General features: G+C 47.8%; 1 long non-coding RNA gene across 1 annotated transcript; it reads right to left on the reverse strand.

The window, feature by feature from the left end:
* Window positions 1–4,123: 4,123 nt before the first annotated feature.
* On the reverse strand, window positions 4,124–16,327 carry LOC310657772. The gene is made up of 2 exons (XR_014501921.1): window positions 16,088–16,327; window positions 4,124–4,321 (listed from the first exon to the last, which is right to left on the reverse strand). It is a non-coding gene; the product is annotated as an uncharacterized lncRNA (long non-coding RNA).
* Window positions 16,328–22,413: the final 6,086 nt, after the last annotated feature.

The following is a 22,413-nucleotide window of genomic DNA, read 5'->3' on the forward strand; positions in this document are numbered from 1 at the left end:
CGACTCCATTACAGCCACATAGAAACTGGTGCTCAGAATGGGCTTCTTTGCCAGGAATAATAAATCCAAGTTTTGTGCTGTTTTTTAAAAAAATCATCCTTTCAATCAGCACACTTACCAGACGATTTATTTCGGCATTCTGCTGCTATATATACCAAACTCCAACCAAAACAACAGACAAAGAATGCATTGTATTAGGGGAAATTGCTTGCAAGTATGCATACATTAGCGGCACTAAAATAGTCAATGAATATTCATGAGGGCCGCTTCTTTTTTAAGCAAACTGGGGTGGAAATGTGGAGACCGAGGAGGAGGAGGAGAAGAAGAAGAAGAGGAAGAAGAAGAGGAGGAGGTTGGATTTGATATCCTGCTTTATTACTACCCGAAGGAGTCTCAAAGTGGCTAACATTCTCCTTTCCCACAACAAACACTCTGGGAGGTGAGTGGGGCTGAGAGACTTCAGAGAAGTGTGACTAGCCCAAGGTCACCCAGCAGCTGCATGTGGAGAAGCGGGGAATCGAACCTGGTTCACCAGATTATGAGTTCACCGCTCACCCAGCAGCTGCATGTGGAAGAGTGAGAAGCGAATCCGGTTCACCAGATTCCGAGTCTACCACTCTTAACCACTACACCACACTGGAGTCAAGACGAGAAAAATGAGAAACAGAAATGGGCAGAGTGGCCCATTTCTAGTGGTGACAGCCAATGCCTTAAAACAGTGGTTTCCAACCAGTGTGCCGTGGTACCCTGGGGTGCCTTGAATGATGGTCAGTCGTGCCGCGGGCAACACTGGCCTCTGTCCCTCTTTCCTTTCCTCCCTCCTCTAATGCCGTCTTGCATCTCTGCCTCCCAAAGGCTTGGGGGGCTGTTTGTTGCAGCAGCCCTGGCTACGAGCTCCACAGGCAAATGGTGCCTCTGGGGCTGGCCAGGGGGTGCTGGGTGCCAGGAGCTGGGGCAGCCTCGGAGTAAGCAAGCAAGTGGGCAAGGGCGCCGAGACAGCCATTCCACCAGCTGTTGCTATTGGGAATGGACAAACAAGTGTCCTGTATACCTGAAGGAGAGTCTCCACCCCCGTCGTTCTGCCCGGACGCTGTGGTCCAGTGCCAAGGGCCTTCTGGCGGTTCCCTCACTGCGAAAAGCAAAGCTACAGGGAACCAGGCAGAGGGCCTTCTCGGTAGTGGCGCCCGCCCTGTGGAACGCCCTCCCATCAGATGTCAAAGAGACAAACAACTACCTGACATTCAGAAGACATCTGAATGTTATATCACTTTTTAATTGTTATTGTCAATACACTGAGGTCCAGTGCCGAGGGCCTTCTGGCAGTTCCCTCACGGCAAGAAACAAGATACAGGGAACCAGGGCCTTCTCAGTAGTGGTGCCCTCCCTGTGGAATGCCCTCCCATCAGATGTCAAAGAGATAAACAACTACCTGACATTTAGAAGACAAACTTCAGGGAAGTTTTTAACGTGTGATATTTTAATGTATTTTAATGTATTTAATGTATTTTTGATCTTTGTTGGAAGCCACCCAGAGTGGCTGGTGGCTGGAGAAATCCAGTCAGTTGGGCAGGGTACAAATAAATTATTATTATTATTATTATTATTAGTGGGAGGCTGAGCACAGCGGCAGAGCATATGCCCACGTTGCCCAGGGTGGGCGTGCTCCTTTTGTTTTTTTTAATTATATTTTTATTGGTTTACAAATACAAAAAAAGAAAACAAAGTTGTACATTCAAACTTCTTAATTACCTCTTAATTCCGTTTTTTTGACTTCCCTCAATTTGTCTGAACTTCCTTCATTTTATAACTTTTAACACAATCCTACTTATTGTTATTTATTCTGGTAGCTTCAATTCATTGTTTATACTTATTATTAGATTTTCACATCACAGAGCTTCCTTAAAACTTACAAACATAATCTGGTTATCACTTAGTTTTTGCAAATATTGAATAAACTTCTCCCAATCTTCTGTAAATCTTTGATCTCGTTGATTCCGATTCCTTCCTGTCATTCTGTCCAATTCCGCATAGTCCATCATTTTGGCTCTCCAATCTTCTATTGTAGGCAGCTCCTCTTGTTTCCATTTCTGGGCCATCAATATTCTTGCTGCAGTCACTGCGTATAGAAATAACTTCTTCTCTTTCATGTTTATCTCATTCCCTGTAAAACCTAGTAAAAACGCTTCTGGTTTCTTAGTAAATGTATATTTCAACATTTTCTTCAATTCATTATAAATCATTTCCCAGAAGCATTTTACCTTCTTACACTCCCACCACATATGAAAGAAAGTACCCTCCTTTTCTTTACATTTCCAACACTTGTTCCTTATCTTATACATTTTTGCTAACTTTACGGGGGTTATATACAGGGTGGGCACGCTCCTGAGGGGGGTGGAGGGTGCCCTCCCAGGCACGGGATAGTCGCTCGGGTAATTTTAAAACGTAAAGCAGAAAAATTACCGTAATAAAAATTGGGGGGGGGGGGCGCGGTAAAAGGCAGAGACCTTCAGGCCTGGCAACTTCTCCAGAGGGGCAAGACCTACTGGGAAGGGTTGCTGAGACCACTAGGCAGAGTTGCATTTTTGTTTCGTGGAAGAAAGAGTTAACTTCACTGGCATTTGTGTCCTTTCTTGCTGAGCTGCACCTGACTCCAACCCTGACAGTTGTTCTGGACCACAGTTCCCATCCGTCCCAGCCAGCACGGCCAATGGTCAAGGATGATGAGGTGGTAGTTCAAAACATCTGGAGGGCACCACCAGTTTGGAGAAGGTTGCTCTATGCTGTGAGAAGCAGCAGGCCTTAAAGCTGCGCAGCGCATCCCGGCACATCCCCATGCATGCTGCAGATAAGTACAAGGTTCGCTAATGTACAAAATTCATCCCACTGGGCAGTGGAAAGGTAAAGGTAAAGGGGCCCCTGACCATTAGGTCCAGTCGTGACCGACTCTGGGGTTGCGGCGCTCATCTCGCTTTATTGGCCGAGGCAGCCGGCGTACAGCTTCCGGTCATGTGGCCAGTATGACTAAGCCGCTTCTGGCAAACCAAAGCAGCGCACAGAAACACCGTTTACCTTCCCGCCGGAGTGGTACCTATTTATCTACTTGCACTTTGATGTGCTTTTGAACTGCTAGGTCGGCAGGAGCAGGGATCGAGCAACGGGAGTTCACCCCGTTGCGGGGATTCGAACCACCAACCTTCTGATCAGCAAGTCCAAGGCTCTGTGGTTTAACCCACTCTAAAACCTAAACCAGGGCTGGCAAAAGCCATGGGCAGGAAAAATGAGACGAAGTTTTGGGGGCCCTTCAGGGACCACGGCTGCATCTGAATGATGCCTCATGCATTATGAAGAATGGCTGGGTTGCATAAGAAACTCTCGCCAGCATTCACCAGAGGCTAAACCCAGAAAAAAAAAGCTGATGATGCTAATTCATAGCATGCAATACTCTGGGCAAAACAAAATGCTTTTAAAAAACAACAACAACAACCATAAAAAACCTGGTCATCTTTGAAAGGGAAGCAAGCAGCCGATGGCAATATCTTAACTTGATTGCATGAAAGGGTATTTTTCGTTCAGGCTTCGTTCTTACAAGTAAATCCACATTGCTTCTCATTTTAACAGCTGCACAGATGTGTTCATTCCATATCTCTAGGTATACTTTTGGTGCCACATGCAAAATTCAGCATCCCAAGAATCTCAACATTTTATTTTTTTAAAAACCACACGTTTCTATATCATAAGGCTGCGGGCAATGTGAAGGGAAATCTGATTGGTTGGTAGCCATGGAGAACAGTGTACAGTGGTACCTCGGGTTAAGTACTTAATTCGTTCCGGAGGTCCGTTCTTAACCTGAAACTGTTCTTAACCTGAAGCACCACTTTAGCTAATGGGGCCTCCCGCTGCTGCCGCACTGCTGGAGCACGATTTCTGTTCTCATCCTGAAGCAAAGTTCTTAATCCAAGGTACTATTTCTGGGTTAGCAGAGTCTGTAACTTGAAGCGTCTGTAACCTGAAGCGTCTGTAACCCAAGGTACCACTGTACACCAGTCAGAAAGGTACAGTAAAACAGTCACCTTGGTTGTTGTTTTTAAAAAACAACACAATTGTTTTAAAGAACTACAAAAGCTTCTGCAGCTGAATGAGGTTGTCTTTATTTATAAGAAGAGGTTGCTTCAAATGGAGGTATCTTGTTACCAATACTTGTGACCACAAGTAACCAGGTGAAACCTCACTGCCCATGAACATCTCACCACAACAGCTGTCAATATTTTTCTGGTGCAAAACTCTGAGTTATGTTTTTTTTACATCTGTATCCTGCCTTTTTCTGCAAGAGCAAGCAAGAAAAAACAATGCAACAGTAAATCTTCATTAAAATACATTAGAAACAAACAGATAATTAGAACAAAGCACAAGCAAGGAATAATAATAATAATAATAATTTATTATTTGTACCCCGCCCATCTGGCTGGGTTTCCCCAGCCACTCTGGGCGGCTTCCATAGAAACAAAAAATACAGTAAAATATCACAGATTAAAAACTTCCCTGAACAGGGCTGCCTTAAGATGTCTTCTAAATGTCAGGTAGTTATTTATCGCTTTGACATCTGCTGGGAGGGCATTCCACAGGGCGGGCGCCACTACCGAGAAGGCCCTCTGCCTGGTTCCCTGTAGCTTTGCTTCTCGCAATGAGGGAACCGCCAGGAGGCCCTCGGAGCTGGACCTCAGTGTCCGGGCAGAACGATGGGGGTGGAGACGCTCCTTCAGGTATACTGGGCCGAGGCCGTTTAGGGCTTTAAAGGTCAACACCAACACTTTGAATTGTGCTCGGAAACGTACTGGGAGCCAATGTAGGTCTTTCAAGACCGGTGTTATGTGGTCTCGGCGGCCGCCCCCAGTCACCAGTCTAGCTGCCGCATTCTGGATTAGTTGTAGTTTCCGAGTCACCTTCAAAGGTAGCCCCACGTAGAGCGCATTGCAGTAGTCCAAGCGGGAGATAACCAGTGCATGCACCACTCTGGCAAGACAGTCCGCGGGCAGGTAGGGTCTCAGCCTGCGTACCAGGTGGAGTTGGTAGACAGCTGCCCTGGATACAGAATTGATCTGTGCCTCCATGGACAGCTGTGAGTCCAAAATGACTCCCAGGCTGCGCACCTGGTCCTTCAGGGGCACAGTTACCCTATTCAGGACCAGGGAGTCCTCCACACCAGCCCGCCTCCTGTCCCCCAAAAACAGTACTTCTGTCTTGTCAGGATTCAACTTCAATCCATTAGCCGCCATCCCTCCTCCAACCGCCTCCAGGCACTCACACAGGACCTTCACCGCCTTCACTGGTTCCGATTTGAAAGAGAGGTAGAGCTGGGTATCATCTGCATATTGATGGACACCCAGTCCAAACCCCCTGATGATCTCTCCCAGCGGCTTCATATAGATGTTAAAAAGCATGGGGGAGAGGACGGAACCCTGAGGCACAATCCTGACGTTTGATACAAAATTTGTCTTTAGGGCCCATTTAAAATTGGCTGGTGGTTGGTCCAGCCACAAGGAAAGAAGGCATCCCTCTGGTGGGGCAGTCCCTTAGTCTCATCCAATAAAGCGGTCTGTATGCATTGGTAGGCCCACTCTAGTGGGGCAAAAAATCCAAGGGGTGTACCTTGGGTCTCAAATGGAATCCATTCCAGAAGTCCGTTCAACTTCCAAAAACATTTGAAAACCAAGGCACGGCTTCCGAATCGCTGCAGGGGCTTCCTGCACTCAATTGGAAACCGTGGAAGCCATGTCAGACGTTTGGCTTCCAAAAAATGTTCGCAAACCAGAACACTTACTTGCGGGTTTGCGGCGTTCAGGAGCCAAAACGTTCGAGTCACAAGGCGTTCGAGAACCAAGGTACGACTGTAGTGCTGAACCAGGTTTGGTGCGCTTTGGAAGAAAGTTACTCCAGACTCCTTGGCAGTTTAATATATGGTTACCAGACGTCCCCGTTTCCCGGGGACAGTCCCCAGATTTACAAATCTGTCCCCGGACAAAATTTGTCCCCGGAATGTCCCCGGATTTCATTTAATGTCCCGGATTTATATTTTAATGGTTGTAGATTTCTTAGTAGGGAATGAATGTTGCGTGATTGGTTCAATGGCACAAGACACATCATATGGGGACTTCCGGCGAGGCAAAATGGCGGGCGCCATGGCAGCGGGGAGCTTCTGAAGCCAGCCAGAGCCAACTGCTCTACCAGGCTGGCTCCAGGCTGCTGAAACTGCCACTGCCACTGCCGAGTGGGAATTGGGGACACCTGATGCATCAACTGGGGGAACCACTGACACACACACCCTGCGAAACAAATCAAGCCAGGAGCGAGAGTGCCCGGCCAACTGCCCAGCGGTCCTCTGGGACCGAGAAAAACCTGGAGCCGACGCAGGGAGAAGGAGGAGAGTAGAAGGAGAAGGAAGAGAGAAAGAGAAAGAGAAAGAAGAAAAAAGAGGGGAGCCCCAACCTTGCCACGCCACCGCCGCAGCTAGGGAGGAGAGGAAGGAGAGCACTGGGAGGGCAAGGACACGTGGCTGAGCCCAGGTCCGACCTGAGTCTACTCCATGGCGGCTAGCGCTCCAAGAGAGCAGGCCGGGGCCCTGAGGAAGGTTGCGCAACAGAGGAGACCACAGAAAAGATTAAAGGTAAAGGTAAAGGTACCCCTGCCCATACGGGCCAGTCTTGACAGACTCTAGGGTTGTGCGCTCATCTCACTCAAAGAGGCCGGGAGCCAGCGCTGTCCGCAGACACTTCCGGGTCACGTGGCCAGCGTGACATCGCTGCTCTGGCAAGCCAGAGCCGCACACGGAAACGCCGTTTACCTTCCCGCTAGTAAGCGGTCCCTATTTATCTACTTGCACCCGGGGGTGCTTTCGAACTGCTAGGTTGGCAGGAGCTGGGACCGAGCAATGGGAGCTCACCCCACCGCGGGGATTCGAACCGCCAACCATGCGATTGGCAAGTCCTAGGCGCTGAGGTTTTACCCACAGTGCCACCCGCGTCCCTACAGAAAATATTACTTCTTAATTTATTTTTTTAAATAACTTTTTTTAATAACTTTTTTTTCTCTTTTAAAAAAAAAAGTGTCCCCGGATTCTTTGAAAAAAAATCTGGTAACCTTCTTTTAATATTTTGTATTCATTTAGAGAAATGCAGGTTGAGCCCACGTGGCAATTTCGCAGCTCAGACACCCAAACAGGCAAAGACCGCTGCTCCCCCCATCAAATCTGCAGAAAAGCTGCCAACATCCAACAATGTCCAAACTCAGTTCTCTTTGCTTTTCTTCGGCTGCAGTGCTAACACCGCTTTACACAGGAGTAAGCCCCTTTGGATGCATTAGAACTTCCTTCCGAGTAGATTATTCTCCGGGCTCCTCCTGTGCAATCCAAAGTCTTCCAACAGTATTTTAAACCCTGGGCATTATCTGGGACACTCTGCCTTTGCAAACTCTCCTTCAAGGTAACGCTGCCCTGCCTGTCAATCACAACAATTCCACGCTTCCCCTCCTGTTCCCTCTCCTCCTTTGAATTTCTGCAGAATGCATTATACGCGCTTTGCTAAGCAGAGGAGCACACTGAGCTGACATCTCCGTGGGGCTGTCAAGGCGAACGCCGAGATCTTCTGGGCATCGTATATATATTTATATATTCCGTCTTCCTTTCCTGGAGAGAGTTGAGGAAGCGTCAGCATGTACAAATGCCCTAAATTGGCCCCTTCTGCATGCATTATGTTCGGCAAAATCGACCAGCGAGTTTTGCACATCGGGTCACAAAGCTGTGTGTGCCACTCATAGAATCATAGAGTTGGAAGAGACGACAAGGGCCATCGAGTCCAACCCCCTGCCAAGCAGGAAACACCATCAGAGCACTCCTGACATATGGTTGTCAAGCCTCTGCTTAAAGACCTCCAAAGAAGGAGACTCCACCACACTCCTTGGCAGCAAATTCCACTGTCGAACAGCTCTTACTGTCAGGAAGTTCTTCCTAATGTTTAGGTGGAATCTTCTTTCTTGTAGTTTGGATCCATTGCTCCGTGTCTGCTTCTCTGGAGCAGCAGAAAACAACCTTTCTCCCTCCTCTATGTGACATCCTTTTATATATTTGAACATGGCTATCATATCACCCCTTAACCTCCTCTTCTCCAGGTTAAACATGCCCAGCTCCCTTAGGCGTAGTTTTGCTGGAGGTTTGCCGGAGTCTTTAGTGGTGCATTGTGGGAAATGTTATATTGGACTTGATGGACCTTTGAAATGATCCCGCAGGGATCTTCTTCTTTTTTCTTCTTTTTCTCTTTTTAAATAATATGTTTTCTTAGTTTTACACAATTTTTTGCATTTTAACTTTAACCATTTTGTGCATTTTAACTTTAACCAACTTTAAATATTAAAATAAGAGTTTCTTTTGAACCTTCGGCCCTCTTTCCCTCCCTCCATGGGTTCCACATTTAAGATGATTTATTTTATTTTGCATCTTTTACCGTTATCCATCTGTTATATATCCATAATTACAATAGTTAATTCCACATCACAAGTGTCATTACATCCCTGCCAATGATTTTAACTGTTTACAGAGGTCTTTTAAGTAAATTAAGAATTTACTCCAGTCCTTTGAAAATACTTGATCTTTCTGGTTTCTGATCTTCTCCATCAGTTTTGCCATCTCTGCATAGTCCATCAGTTTCTTCTGGCATTCTTCTTTAGCTGGTACTTCTCCTTCATTCCATTTCTGGGCAAATAGCATTCTCGCTGCTGTTGTTGCATAAATGAGAGAGAGACAGAGAGAGAGAGAGAGAGAGAGAGAGAGAGAGAAGATATGGATTAACTAGAATATGCCGTAGTAATGGAAGCTTGGAGGAAACCATGGAAGGGGGGAAAGGCCATTTGGTGTTAAAGAAGGATAGAACTTTCTTTATGTATGCTACAACAGCAGCAAGAATACTTATTGCAAAGTATTAAAGTATTGGAAGACACAAGATCTACCCACCTTGGAAGAATGGCAGATGAAGGTGATGGACTATATGGAATTGGCGGAAATGACCAGTAGAATCCGAGACCAGGGAGAAGAGTTGGTGGAAGAAGATTGGAAGAAATTTAAAGACTACTTACAGAAATATTGCAAAATTAATGAATGTTAGAATGATGTTGGATTGAGGATAAGTGGGTTTTAGTAATAATGTTATGAAGGAATATGTAAAAACGGATTGTTAACAGGTGAAAATTCAAAGTTACAATATATTAAGATCAAAGATAAGGATAAAAGTAAAGAGGGAAAGGATTTGCTGAATAAATAATTTGAACTGGAATACAAAAATGGGAAGTGAGAGGAGGTTCAGGAAACAAGCAAATGCAAGATAAGTTTGAATTGTTTTTAACTGTTTTTTATTTGTGTACTTTTCTTTCTTTTCTTTTTTTCTTTTTGTAATGTTCTGAAAATTTTAATAAATATTTTATGGGGGGGAAGGGAAGTTTAATGGATTGTTATTTTCAATGTGGAAAAATTGTAACGATGAAAATTATATTTTTTTAATAAAATTAAGACATTATTGTGACAGCAGGTGATTGGCAGGAAAGGCCCCTCTCATGGGTCAAAGTTGGCTGCAGCAGGTAGACGGATTAGGGAAAGATAGACTGTCTGCATCCACTTACCTGGCCCAGCGATACTGCAATCCTAAAACACCGTATTCTCTCATATGCACCTGCCTGGGCTCTGAGATCTTCTTCTGGTCCATCCACTCTTACAGACACGCTTGGTGGGGACTCAAGAGATGGCCTTCTTGGTGGCAGCTCCCAGACAACTTTGGGACTCCCTTCCTGGAAAAGCCAGACTGGCTCCTTCCTTGTCCTTCCACCAGAGGACAAGTCTTTCTTGTTCCAACAGGCTTCTGGGAACGGACTGCTTTTAATGAAAAGTCTGGTGCTTACACATGAAGCTCTGAATAAACATATGTTTCATGAGGACTGGTATCTTAACTTTGGGCTTCTGCAAGTATATTCTGCGACATGTCGTTGATGCAATAGTGGTTGATTTCTACTGGATTTTCCACTCCTCATTCTGCTTTACAGTGGTACCTCGGGTTAAGAACTTAATTCGTTCTGGAGGTCCATTCTTAACCTGAAACTGTTCTTAACCTGAAGCACCACTTTAGCTAATGGGGCCTCCTGCTGCTGCCGGAGCACGATTTCTGTTCTCATCCTGAAGCAAAGTTCTTAACCCGAGGTACAATTTCTGGGTTAGCAGCGTCTGTAACCTGAAGCGACTGTAACCTGAAGCGTTTGTAACCCGAGGTACCACTGTGTTAGATGCATGCAGAAAGCCCAAGTTTAAATTCCTGCCATCTCCAGGTAGAAAAGACGCCTGCCTCAAATCCTAAGGAGGTAGTCTCACTGAATCCCACTCTTGAGTGATGGTGGAAATTGTTGGGGAGCATCTTTGAGAGTTTTAGTCAAAGTCAAGTTTGGCCATCAGGGCTAGGCACGTATTCAGGAGACTGGGATGTTAGCATCCTTTCGGGTGTGTGGAGTTCTTTCTACCCTCGTTTTATAGACGCGCTGCTTTTAAAGCATTATCCTGTCAGAGCGCGACGGGCGGGGTGGAAGAGAAACGGATATAATAAATATTTTAGCTGTAGGTGAAAGGCACCCTGGATCTGTCGGTTCTGATTTCCGCAATGCGCTCTGCTTCGTTGCCTTAGAAGACTCCTGCAGAGTTCAAGCTCTCTCAAACGCAGGCCCAGGAGAGTGCGAGAGAATGTAGGGAAGGTTATGTAGACGAGAGCATTTCCTCGTTATCAGGAGTCTAAATGGGAACAGCGAATTTTAAAAAAAGAATAAAATTACTATACTGAGAGGTTGGTATTTTGTTGGGCAGAGTGGGGCACCCCAGACACTTCCCCCTGTTTGTCAGAGGCACCATCTTCTTAGGAGAATTGAGGGGACCTTTGGATTATGCCGTGGGACATGGGTGGCGCTGTGGGTTAAACCACAGAGCCTAGGGCTTGCCGATCGGAAGGTCAGCGGTTCGAATCTCTGCAACGGGATGAACTCCCGTTGCTCAGTCCCTGCTCCTGCCAACCTAGCAGTTCGAAAGCACATCAGTGTGCAAGTAGATAAATAGCTACCACTCCAGCGGGAAGGTAAACGACGTTTCCGTGCGCTGCTCTGGTTCGCCAGAAGCGGCTTAGTCATGCTGGCCACATGACCCGGAAGCTTTACTGCGGCTCCCTCGGCCAATAAAGCGAGATGAGTACCACAACCCCCATTTTGCCTTTCCTCCAGTCGGGAGCATAAAAGGTAAAGGTACCCCTGCCCGTACGGGCCAGTCTTGACAGACTCTAGGGTTGTGCGCCCATCTCACTCAAAGAGGCCAAGGGCCAGCACTGTCCGAAGACACTTCCGGGTCACGTGGCCAGCGTGACATCGCTGCTCTGGCGAGCCAGAGCCACACACGGAAACGCCGTTTACCTTCCCGCTAGTAAGCGGTCCCTATTTATCTACTTGCACCCGAGAGTGCTTTCGAACTGCTAGGTTGGCAGGCGCTGGGACCGAACAGCGGGAGCGCACCCAGCCGCAGGGATTCGAACCGCCGACCTTTCGATCGGCAAGCCCTAGGCACTGAGGCTTTAACCCACAGCGCCACCCGCGTCCCAGTCGGGAGCATGCGGTGCCTTAAAAGCATTCTTCTTCTTTAGCGATCACTTGTAGCCAAGTAAGATTGTCTTCCATAAACATGGTTTTAACAATGAGTCCATAAATGACTGTGGAGGCCAATTCTGGATCCACACGTCCTTCCACAGTGGGGACATTGGTTTCCAGGTGGGAGTTGATCACGGTGTGGATTTGCCAAGCGTGTGTTCCTCTTAGCACATTTCTCTCTTGCGTCCTGAGTTCGAGTGAAAGCCCATGACACCTTTGGTAAAGGCTGTTCTCCAACTAAAGAGCTCGCAGGCCAGTGTTTTCCAGTTGTCAGTGTTTATACCACTTTTTTTAGATTTGCCTTGAGACAGTCTTTAAACCTCTTTTGTTGACCACCAGCATTGCGCTTTCCATTTTTAAGTTCAGAATGGAGTAGTTGCTTTGGAAGACGATCATCAGGCATCCGCACAATATGACCAGCCCAGCGAAGTTGATGTTGAAGAATCTTTGCTTCAACACTGGTGATCTTTGCTTCTTCCAGTACAGTGATATTAGTCTGCCTGTCTTCCCAAGTGATGTGTAAATTTTTTCAGAGACACCGTTGATGGAATCTTTCGAGGAGTTGGAGATGGTGTTTGTAAGTGGTCCGTGTTTCACAAGCATACAGTAAGGTTAGGAGTACAATAGAAGAAGAAGAAGAGTTTGGATTTGATATCCCGCTTTATCACTGCCCTAAGGAGTCTCAAAGCGGCTAACATTCTCCTTTCCCTTCCTCCCCTACAACAAACACTCTGTGAGGTGAGTGAGGCTGAGAGACTTCAAAGAAGTGTGACTAGCCGAAGGTCACCCAGCAGCTGCATGTGGAGGAGCAGGGAATCGAACCCAGTTCACCAGATTACGAGTCCACCGCTCTTAACCACTACACCACACTGGCTCTCCATTTTGCATTTTGGTTTCCCTGCAAATGTCCCAGTCCTCAAACAGTCTGCACTTCAATCAGGAGAAAGCCGCACTCGCAGAGCTCAGGGGATGCTGGATATTGGAATCAGTGTTGATCCTTGTGGAAAGATAACTGCCTAGGTAGGAGAAGCGATCGACATTTTCCAACGTTACACCATTGAGTTGGATTTGTGGCGCTGCAAAGGGGTTATTTTGTACTTGTTGGTGCAGCACTTTGGTTTTTTGACAGTGACACACCTGCCCAGAAGCTGGCAGAGTGGTTCCAGGCCGCCTGGAAATTCACTTCTGATTAACCCGCCTCCGCTTTTAAAAACCAAGAGGGATGTAACAAAAGGCAAGGCAGGGACAAAACATCCTAGCAACACTTTTCCTGCACAAGTCTTATTTTGAGATTTAAAAGAAAATTGAGAGTTTGGGGGGGGGGGAAATCCCACCAGGAAAACTGAACAGTAGTTTGCTGACAGCACTCCCTAAAGGGTCTCTCCCCCCTGCAGCCTTTGCAGATGTCTTCAGCCAGAGAAGCCCATTCTGCAGCCATCGCTGCCTTCGGTAGGAGGTGCTTGCTAATAACATGTTTCTAATTCCGTCCCGCAGTCCTGTCAAGAGGCGAATGGCCCCAAGGCGATCGTTGCCCCTGTCATCGGCTCCCCACCAAGCTGGCAAAGTCCTCATAAAGGGCGCCACGCTGAGTTTATTATCCATCTCTCCGGCGCCCGTCCAGTCTTCCTTCTCTCACAGGCCTCTTGGCATCTGACAGTAACAAGGGAGAGAGCGATTGCAGCTGCTCTCGCAGCAACACGTTGCAAAATGTCAGATTTAAGTGGTGTTGTTTCCAGGGCTGAAGGCGTGGGAGAACAAGCTACTTCTTCTGGGTTTGCAACTAAGGACGCTTTCAGGATAAAAGACTGGGGACCATGTTGCATTTTGTATGTGTATCAATTTTTTAAATTAAACTTTAAACATCTGTACATAAAAATTCCAGATTTCAAATTTGTTCCCTCTTCCGTGTGACAGTCTTTAAGATGGCTATCATATCTCCTCTCAGGAATTTTTGCCTGTGTCGGCAAAATTTCACCAGCAATTTATTCGAATAGGCATGTTCCCACATGCGCTTGTGCCAAATGGACATATTTCTGCAAGGATTCTCCCCACAATGCGCACACGGTTTGGGTCGAAGAACAGCATCAGACAATTCGGAAAAGTAGTAGAAGAAGAAGAGTTTGGATTTGATATCCCGCCTTTCACTCCCCTTCAGGAGTCTCAAAGCGGCTAACATTCTCCTTTCCCTTCCTCCCCCACAACAAACACTCTGTGAGGTGAGTGGGGCTGAGAGGCTTCAGAGAAGTGTGACTGGCCCAAGGTCACCCAGCAGCTGCATGTGGAGGAGCGGAGAGACAGAAACCCGGTTCCCCGGTTTGCGTCACTGCTGGCTAGGAACACACACAGAAAAAAACATGTTTAAGTCAGGTCTACTTCTACTGTTAAGGGACACGGGTGGCGCTGTGGGTTAAACCACGGAGCCTAGTACAAATTGCAAAGGACCGTTGTGTTCTGAAGGCAGTTGAAATCAGAATGTAAATGGCATGGATGTCTCCTTTATCCCTAGACATCCCTCCTTCAGTCCTAATCCTTTCCATTCAGATCTCAGCTGCCTTGCTTCAAATCTCTTTTACTCTGGATCTTTAAGGCTGCAAAATACCCATCAATTTATTTAAACCACTCCACTACATGTTAGATGAGCCATAAATGCAAGATCAGACTTGTTCAGGGTCTCTGGAGGCTGTTTTGCAGTTTTGAAAGAGTATAATTTTAATTATTACGAAAGCGGTTGCTTTCAGCTTCTTAAATCTACCTCCCTTTATCTCCTGCTGTTGTAACTGCTACCGCCTTAACATTTGCAGGATTTATTGACTTCATCGGAAGAGACATGGCAACTTGCCTGTTGAATTGTGTTTTCCTCCGTGACAGTTCAATAGAATTACTCTGTTTAATAAGCCATATAAGAGCCATTAATTATCATTTACGTGCTCTGTCCTGTCGCCAGCATCAGTAACAAACACAGAGTTCTGCTAGGCTGAACAACCATTTACTGTTTTGTTGTATTGCTCATGGGAGAAGTGAGTTCTTCTAAGGTCTTCTCTTTGGGGTATTTCCACACGTCTCTTTAAGCTGTGAACGTCCTTGTTATTGGAAAAAAATCCAAAACGCTGCCCCTCACTAGCCAAATGAAGTGACCGAGGGTGGAAATGGGGGTGTAGCACAAATTTGAGGGGTCACAAACCAGGGCCCCCTATCCTGCTCTGCCTGCCACTGGGGCTCTCTGGACCCCAGAGCCGGCCTAGGCCTCACCGTCTCGCATCCCTGGTCCCCTCACTGAATGGCCGCCTGGCCAGTGCTCACTCACTCCTTGCTTGGACAGTGAGTGGGTACGGACAGAAGGATGTGGCAAGGGGTGACCCCAGCGTGGCCCGGCACAGCTTTCCTCTCTGTGGGTATCAGGGGGGTTCGTCTGCCAAACCGGTGTTGGCTGGCTGGGCTACCCCCTGTGCAGGTGGACAGGTGGCCACGCTTGGCTCTGGCGGTGAGGGCAGGGCTGGCATGGCAGGCTCAGTTCATCCTCTGTGCCCTGCTTCTGCCCAGTGCATGCAAGCACACATCCCGGGCACTAGCAAATGCTGCTACGCCACTGGATGGAAAGTTGAAAAGAGTTTATTCAAAGCTGCAGCAGTGAGTCTCGCTTTGGAAGAATCAAGTCCAGAAGAAAGGATACACAAAGCTGTTATACAACTGTAGCAAACACATAAACACATGCTCTCTCGTGTCACTGCTGGCTAGAAACACACACAGAAAAAACATGCTTAAGTCAGGTCTACTTCTAGTGATAAGGGACGTGGGTGGCACTGTGGGTTAAACCACAAAGCCTAGGACTTGCCGATCAGAAAGTCGGTGGTTCAAATCCCCGCGATGGGGTGAGCTCCTGTTGCTCGGTCCCTGCTCCTGCCAACCTAGCAGTTCGAAAGCACGTCAAAGTGCAAGTAGATAAATAGGTACCACTCCGGCGGGAAGGTAAATGGCGTTTCCGTGCGCTGCTGTGGTTCGCCAGAAGCTGCTTAGTCATGCTGGCCACATGACCCGGAAGCTGTACGCCGGCTCCCTCGGCCAGTAAAGCGAGATGAGCACCACAACCCCAGAGTCGGTCATGACTGGACCTAATGGTCAGGGGTCCCTTTACTTTTACCTTCTACTGTTACTTCTCCAGCTCAGGCCCAGCATAACTGGCCTTGTAGTTGCAACTGATGGAATGCCTTGAGGGTTAATCAACTGTAGATACACTTCGGTTATGGCTGTGAGAACATGTTTATGTGGACTCAGCAGGCTGGGGTCAGTTGCGTATGTGATGTGATGTAACACTTCAGGGTTATGGCTTTCAGGTGTCAGAAACATGTACTGTCTAGAGGCAGAGTGTGTGTACTGTACTGACCTGAGGGTCATACCAGCTGCCCTAGGTCAAGGCAACATAGCTGGGTCCCAGGTCATGACACACAGGTATCATCCTCTTCACAGGTGTGGTTCATAATACTCAAACGTGAATTATCAAGTGCTCAGAAGAGAAATGCGCTCCTTTATGCCAACGCAGTGATGCTGCAGGAGGGCACCTTTCTGCATGGGGACAACCAAAAAGCAGAAATAAAATCTGTGGGACAATTACACAACAATGATGGCAGTACAGTGGTACCTCGGGTTATAGACGCTTCAGGTTACAGACGCTTCAGGTTACAGACTCCGCTAACCCAGAAATAGTACCTCGGGTTAAGAACTTTGCTTCAGGATGAGAACAGAAATTGTGCTCCGGCGGTGCGGCAGCGGCAGGAGGCCCCTTTAGCTAAAGTGGTGCTTCAGGTTAAGAACAGTTTCAGGTTAAGAACTGACCTCCCGAATGAATTAAGTTCTTAACCCGAGGTAAAGGTAAAGGTACCCCTGCCCGTACGGGCCAGTCTTGACAGACTCTAGGGTTGTGCGCCCATCTCACTCAAAGAGGCCAAGGGCCAGCGCTGTCCAAAGACACTTCCAGGTCATGTGGCCAGCGTGACATCGCTGCTCTGGCGAGCCAGAGCCGCACACGGAAACGCCGTTTACCTTCCCGCTAGTAAGCGGTCCCTATTTATCTACGTGCACCCAGGGGTGCTTTCAAACTGCTAGGTTGGCAGGCGCTGGGACCGAACAGCGGGAGCGTACCCCGCCGCGGGGATTCGAACCGCCGACCTTTCGATCGGCAAGCCCTAGGCACTGAGGCTTTAACCCACAGCGCCACCCGCGTCCCAAGCTAACCCGAGGTACCACTGTAATGAAATGGTATTCCAACCAGCAGCTGTCCCCAAAGAAGCTCCTGCAGGCTTCGCCAACCTGGTGCCCTCCATATCTTTTGGACTACAACTTCCATCAGCCCAGTACAGGAGGAAGGGGGTGCGGGGGGTGCCCTGGGTATCATCGCTGAGGGGTGGGTGTGACAAAATGACAAAAACATGAGTTTAAAATAAATGGGCTTACGAAACTTTTTAGTTCAGTCAAGAAACGTAACAAAACGCGGCTGGCACTGGGTGCCACACTGTGGGGGCCGGCACTTACCGCCCCCTGCAGTGTGGGGGCCTGCAGTGTGGCAGAACCATGCGTCTCTCCTGGAAGTGATGTTGTTATGTACTGAGTTGAATACAATCCAAAATGCAGCACAATAGGATGATCCAAAATGCAGCAGTCTGACTGGTCCTAGAACAATAGGATTCAGAATGCAGCAGTCTGATTGGTCCTAGAACAATAGGATTCAGAATGCAGCAGTCTGACTGGTCCTAGAACAATAGGATTCAGAATGCAGCAGACTGATTGGTCCGCAGGAGCCACCCAATCCAACTCCAGGTGGAAGTGAATCCGCAACCTGATTGGCCACAGGAGAATCCCAGAATTAGCCAATCATGTGGGGCCCATTGTGTAAATAATGTACAGTATATAAAGCAGACATTTCGGGGGAACTTGTATTCCTCACTACTCTGAGCTGAATAAAGAGCATGAAATCCACACTCGACTCGAGTATATTTCAGACGTGGTGGCTTGGGGGCCTGAAACAGCAGTGTGAGGCTTGCGTCTGCACCCTGCCTCTCCCTCAGCTGCCCTACAGCTGAGGGGGAGGTGGCGCAAAGGCTCCACGAAGCACGCCCTGCCCCATGGGCGGCTCGCCCCGTCCCTGGCTGCAGGATGTGCACACCGCACCCGGCACCCGAGCGGCTAATTACACCGCTACATTAGCCCCAGGGCCCTACGGACTGGGGCTGATGGGATTTGTGGTCCAAAATTTCTGGACAACATCAGGTTGGCAAAGGCTGCCTTAAAATAAAATACTGGAGCCTGAGGCTCACCCAAGAATAAAGAAAATAAGGAGAAATGAAATGGAACCTATTAAAATGAAATCTATCCCTAGGACAAAGCTGAGCTCGCTGTGTATAACAGTTAATCAGTGCTATTAATAAGCCAAGCTGGTAAAGGTTAGCTCTGTGTAAAAATAATCAGGAACAGCTCTGATAAGGAGCGAAGCACAATCTTCCAAATGTAGTAACAAAGATTAATTAGGAGGCCACGGAAGTGTGACAAACTCAGCGCAGGGAAACCAAACCTGGTGCAAAATTATTATGAGAGGCAAGAACGGAATATAAAAGCAATTTTCTTCTTGTCTGGGTGTGTTCCAGGAAAGGGGTAAGTTACAGCCTGCAAAGTTATAAGGGTGGGAAAGGCGAAAAGGCTGTAAAGTCAAAGAGTCAGTGAAGGAGATTCAAAGCTTTCTGTCTGATTCCCAGCACCCCATAATATCTTCCAGCTCAGGGACTGTGTCTTAAATTACCAGTTTGCTCAAAATTTGGCTCCGTGGCCCCAATTCAACTAGCCCAGCACATACCTGTCAACCGTCCCTTATTTGGCGGGAAAGTCCCTTATCCCAGCGCTGTGTCCCACTGTTGTCCCTTATTGATGATGTCCCTTAAATTTCCCCGGTTTCAAAGGAAGCAGCTCCTCTGAGAGCCAGTGTGGTGAAGTGGTTAAGAGCAGCTGCTGGGTGACCTTGGGCCAGTCACACTTCTTTGAAGTCTCTCAGCCCCACTCACCTCACAGAGTGTTTGTTGTGGGGGAGGAAGGGAAAGGAGAATGTTAGCCGCTTTGAGACTCCTTAAAGGGAGTGAAAGGCGGGTTATCAAATCCAAACTCTTCTTCTTCTTCTCCTCTCCCTCCCTCCCTGCCGGCCAGGGAGGAGGGAGGCTCCAACTGTGTTGCTTGGCTGCGTTGCTCACCCAATAAGGAGTCTGAGAACAACTGGGGGGTGGAGCTTGCATGCCTTGTGCCGATCAAATTGGCCGCGTTGCCTGGGGACTCACCTTTGCTCAGCGCTTCCCAGCGGAGAGGTGATGGTGGTTTTCCTTGCTGCATCCCCTTTGCCGGGTTGCTGCGCTGTGGGAACCACCGCTTGAGGCTTTCTTTGGCTTCTGGCTGGGCTTTCTGCCTTTGGCTCAGAGGGGCTCAGAAGTTGAACATACCTGTGCCCGGAAAATCCCTTCTTTTGGCTGCTGATCCCTTATTTTCGAGGCTGCTGGTCCCTTATTTTCAAATCTGTAAGTTGACAGCTATGGCGTGGCACAGTGATGGAAGCTAGGCCTATGGGTCCCAGTAGCACAACAAAGTTTCCCCCTTTCCCCTCCCCTCCCCAAACAGACACACCATCCATGTGGGGCTGTAGGGGCCAAGGCTCCCCCCAAAAATTGAGTGAAGGGGCTAGCCCCCCCCCCCCCAATATTCTGCAGCTGGGCAGTGCCTGGAGATAGTCAAGTTGTGGATCCACAGCAATGGCCACAGAAGGAATGCCTGCTGGGTGGCAGATGAAGAATGGCAGATGAAGCTGATGGACTATATGGAAATGGTGGAAATGACTGGCAGAATCCGAGACCAGGGAGAAGAGTCGATGGAAGAAGACTGGAAAAAATTTAAAGTATATTTACAGAAATATTGCAAAATTAATGAATGTTAGAAGAATATTGGAATGAAGTTACATGGTTTTAGCAGAAGTGTTATTAAGAATTATATGAATATTAATTGTTAATGTGTTAAAGTGGAAAATTTAAAGTTAAACTGTGTTAAGATAAATTATAGAACAAAAATTGAGAAAGAGAAAGGATTTGTTGAACTAGCTAATTTGAACTAGAATACAAAAAAGGGAGGTGCGAGGAAGTTGAGGAAACAAGCATATGAAAGATAATGAAATGAAAATTGGATGTGTTTTTAAATGTTTTAATTTTTTCTTGTTGTTTTGTGGTATTTGTAATGGTTCTAGGGATTGCTTGTGCGTAAGTTGCCTTTACTCCTGGCTAGGTTACCTGGTTGAACCCTTTCTGACCGGACAGGCTCTATTCCGTGGCTGCCTCAGTCGCTGGCAGAATCCGTCAGTGGGTGTTTCTTAAACCGCTTCCAACATAAAAACTGCTTGACGCCCAGTCTCCTCCCCCGTTGCCTGCGTGAAAGCTTTCTGCGCAAGGTAGGTGTGGGCAAAGGAGTACTCGTGCCCTCTCCGCTTGTCTCCTGCGAAGAGTCCTGGAGCCACCCCTCCGTTTCCTCTATCTCCTCCACTTCTCCACTGGTGTTGCGCTGATTTCCTTCCCCAGCGGATGGGCTATCCCTCCTCCTACTGGGACCCTCTCCACCATCATCCGGGAGCCCTCTCACCTCCTCCTGCTCCGATGGCAGTTCCCTGACGGTATTGTTTTTTATTTTTATTTTTGATGTATTGTTTGTTTGTTAAATTTTCATTGTTTCTTTTTCTCTTTTTTCCTTTTCTTTTTGTAACTATTAAACATTTAATAAATATCATTTTTAAAAAAAACCAGAAGGAATGACTGCTGGGAGGAGCACAGAGAGGAAAAAATGCCTCTGTGCATCTGCAGCAGCACAACCAGACGCCTTCCTCTGCCCCGGCTGCAACAAAACATGTCTCTCCCACATCGGTTTCTACAGCCACAGCAGGCGCTGTAAGTCTCCAAAGGTTTGACTTCACCTCCAAAGGCACCCTCCTCTGTTGTCTTCTGAGACAGACAGATGCCAGTGTTGGCTTTTCGCAGTATAGTAGCGCAGAGAGCTTGCTGGGGAGAGCTTGCATTAAAAAGAAGGGACTCAAAAATAACTTAAACAAGGTTTAATAAGAAAAACAAAAACTCCATTTACATCAACAACCAAACCAGACCCAACCACCAACCCATCCCCCAGGGTGAAATGGCAGAGCTAGGTGCTGCTCCTTATATACTGTGGCCAATTCCCAACACAGTTTAATCAGTGCAACTCAGCAGCACCTGCTATGCCTCACAGCTGCAAGGCTGGATCTCGTTAGTTACTCTGGCTCTTGCTCCGGCCCCTTAAAGGTATACACATTGGGTGAAACAATGATGAACCTTTAGAGTTAAAGAAACAGTTCAACAGCCAGCAGGTACTGCCTGTGATGGCCTGGGAATCGGATTCAGAGACTGAACCTGAGGAATCCCAGCCTGCACAGGATTCCCCGCCTCCAGGACCAGCTGAGCCGGGGCTGGGGCTTGAGCCTGAAGGGCCCTCACCTGTGCTGGATCCTCAGGTGCAGGCGTCAGCTGAATCTGCTCTGGATCCTGAGGTGATCGAGGACACATTGCCTGCAGGTGCTCCACTCTCAGCCCCGTCAGGGGAAGGTGAGGTTGCCTCTGGGTCCAGTAACCCTCCAGCCTCCCCTGAGCTGCAGAGGCTCAGGGCAGAGAGGCGGAGGGAACTAGGTTTCCGGAGGAGGAGTGCTCGCCTCCAGGCCAGGAGAGGCGAGTCACCTGTGGACCAGGGCTGCCCTATGCCTCAGGGCCAGCCAGCCCAGTCCCAGGTTGGGAGGAGCAACATTGGTGGTAGCCTGTTCCTGCCTGCGCCCTGTCCTGCTCTCCTGCCAGAGTTCCTGACCTCACCCAACCTTGGACCCCGCTTCAGCCTTGACGGACAGCCTCCATACCACACCCTTGACCTCGGACTGGACTCGGACAACGCCACACAGTAACCCCCCGGTACCAGCATACTGCCCTTTATCCAAAGATCACAGGACAGTTCACAACATAAAAATGCAAAATGAGAACCCAAAATACATGATAAAACAAGAACAACAACAAACGCAACAGCCCCCTCCCACCAGCACATTTAAAAGGACATTGAATGTTTATCAGCCCAAAGCCTGTGTTATCAGCTTATTAAAACTGTGTTTGTTAAATGATTAATTCTAAATTTCAAAGACCTATTAGATCACTTTTAGGTAGAGATGAATAGGTCTGTTTTTCTCACTTTATGCGTGTGCTCGCAAGTCTGTTCCGTTCTGTTTGTTTCTGCGTTCATCTGCTTTTTCATAGAATCATAGAATCATAGAGTTGGAAGAGACCACAAGGGCCATCGAGTCCAACCCCCTGCCAAGCAGGAAACACCATCAGAGCACTCCTGACATATGGTTGTCAAGCCTCTGCTTAAAGACCTCCAAAGAAGGAGACTCCACCACACTCTTTGGCAGCAAATTCCACTGTCGAACAGCTCTTACTGTCAGGAAGTTCTTCCTAATGTTTAGGTGGAATCTTCTTTCTTGTAGTTTGGATCCATTGCTCCGTGTCCGCTTCTCTGGAGCAGCAGAAAACAACCTTTCTCCCTCCTCCATGTGACATCCCTTCATATATTTGAACATGGCTATCATATCACCCCTTAACCTCCTCTTCTCCAGGCTAAACATGCCCAGCT

The sequence above is a fragment of the Podarcis tiliguerta genome (genome assembly GCF_965153285.1).
Source record: "Podarcis tiliguerta genome assembly, chromosome: 9".
Classification (NCBI taxonomy): Eukaryota; Metazoa; Chordata; class Lepidosauria; order Squamata; family Lacertidae; genus Podarcis; species Podarcis tiliguerta.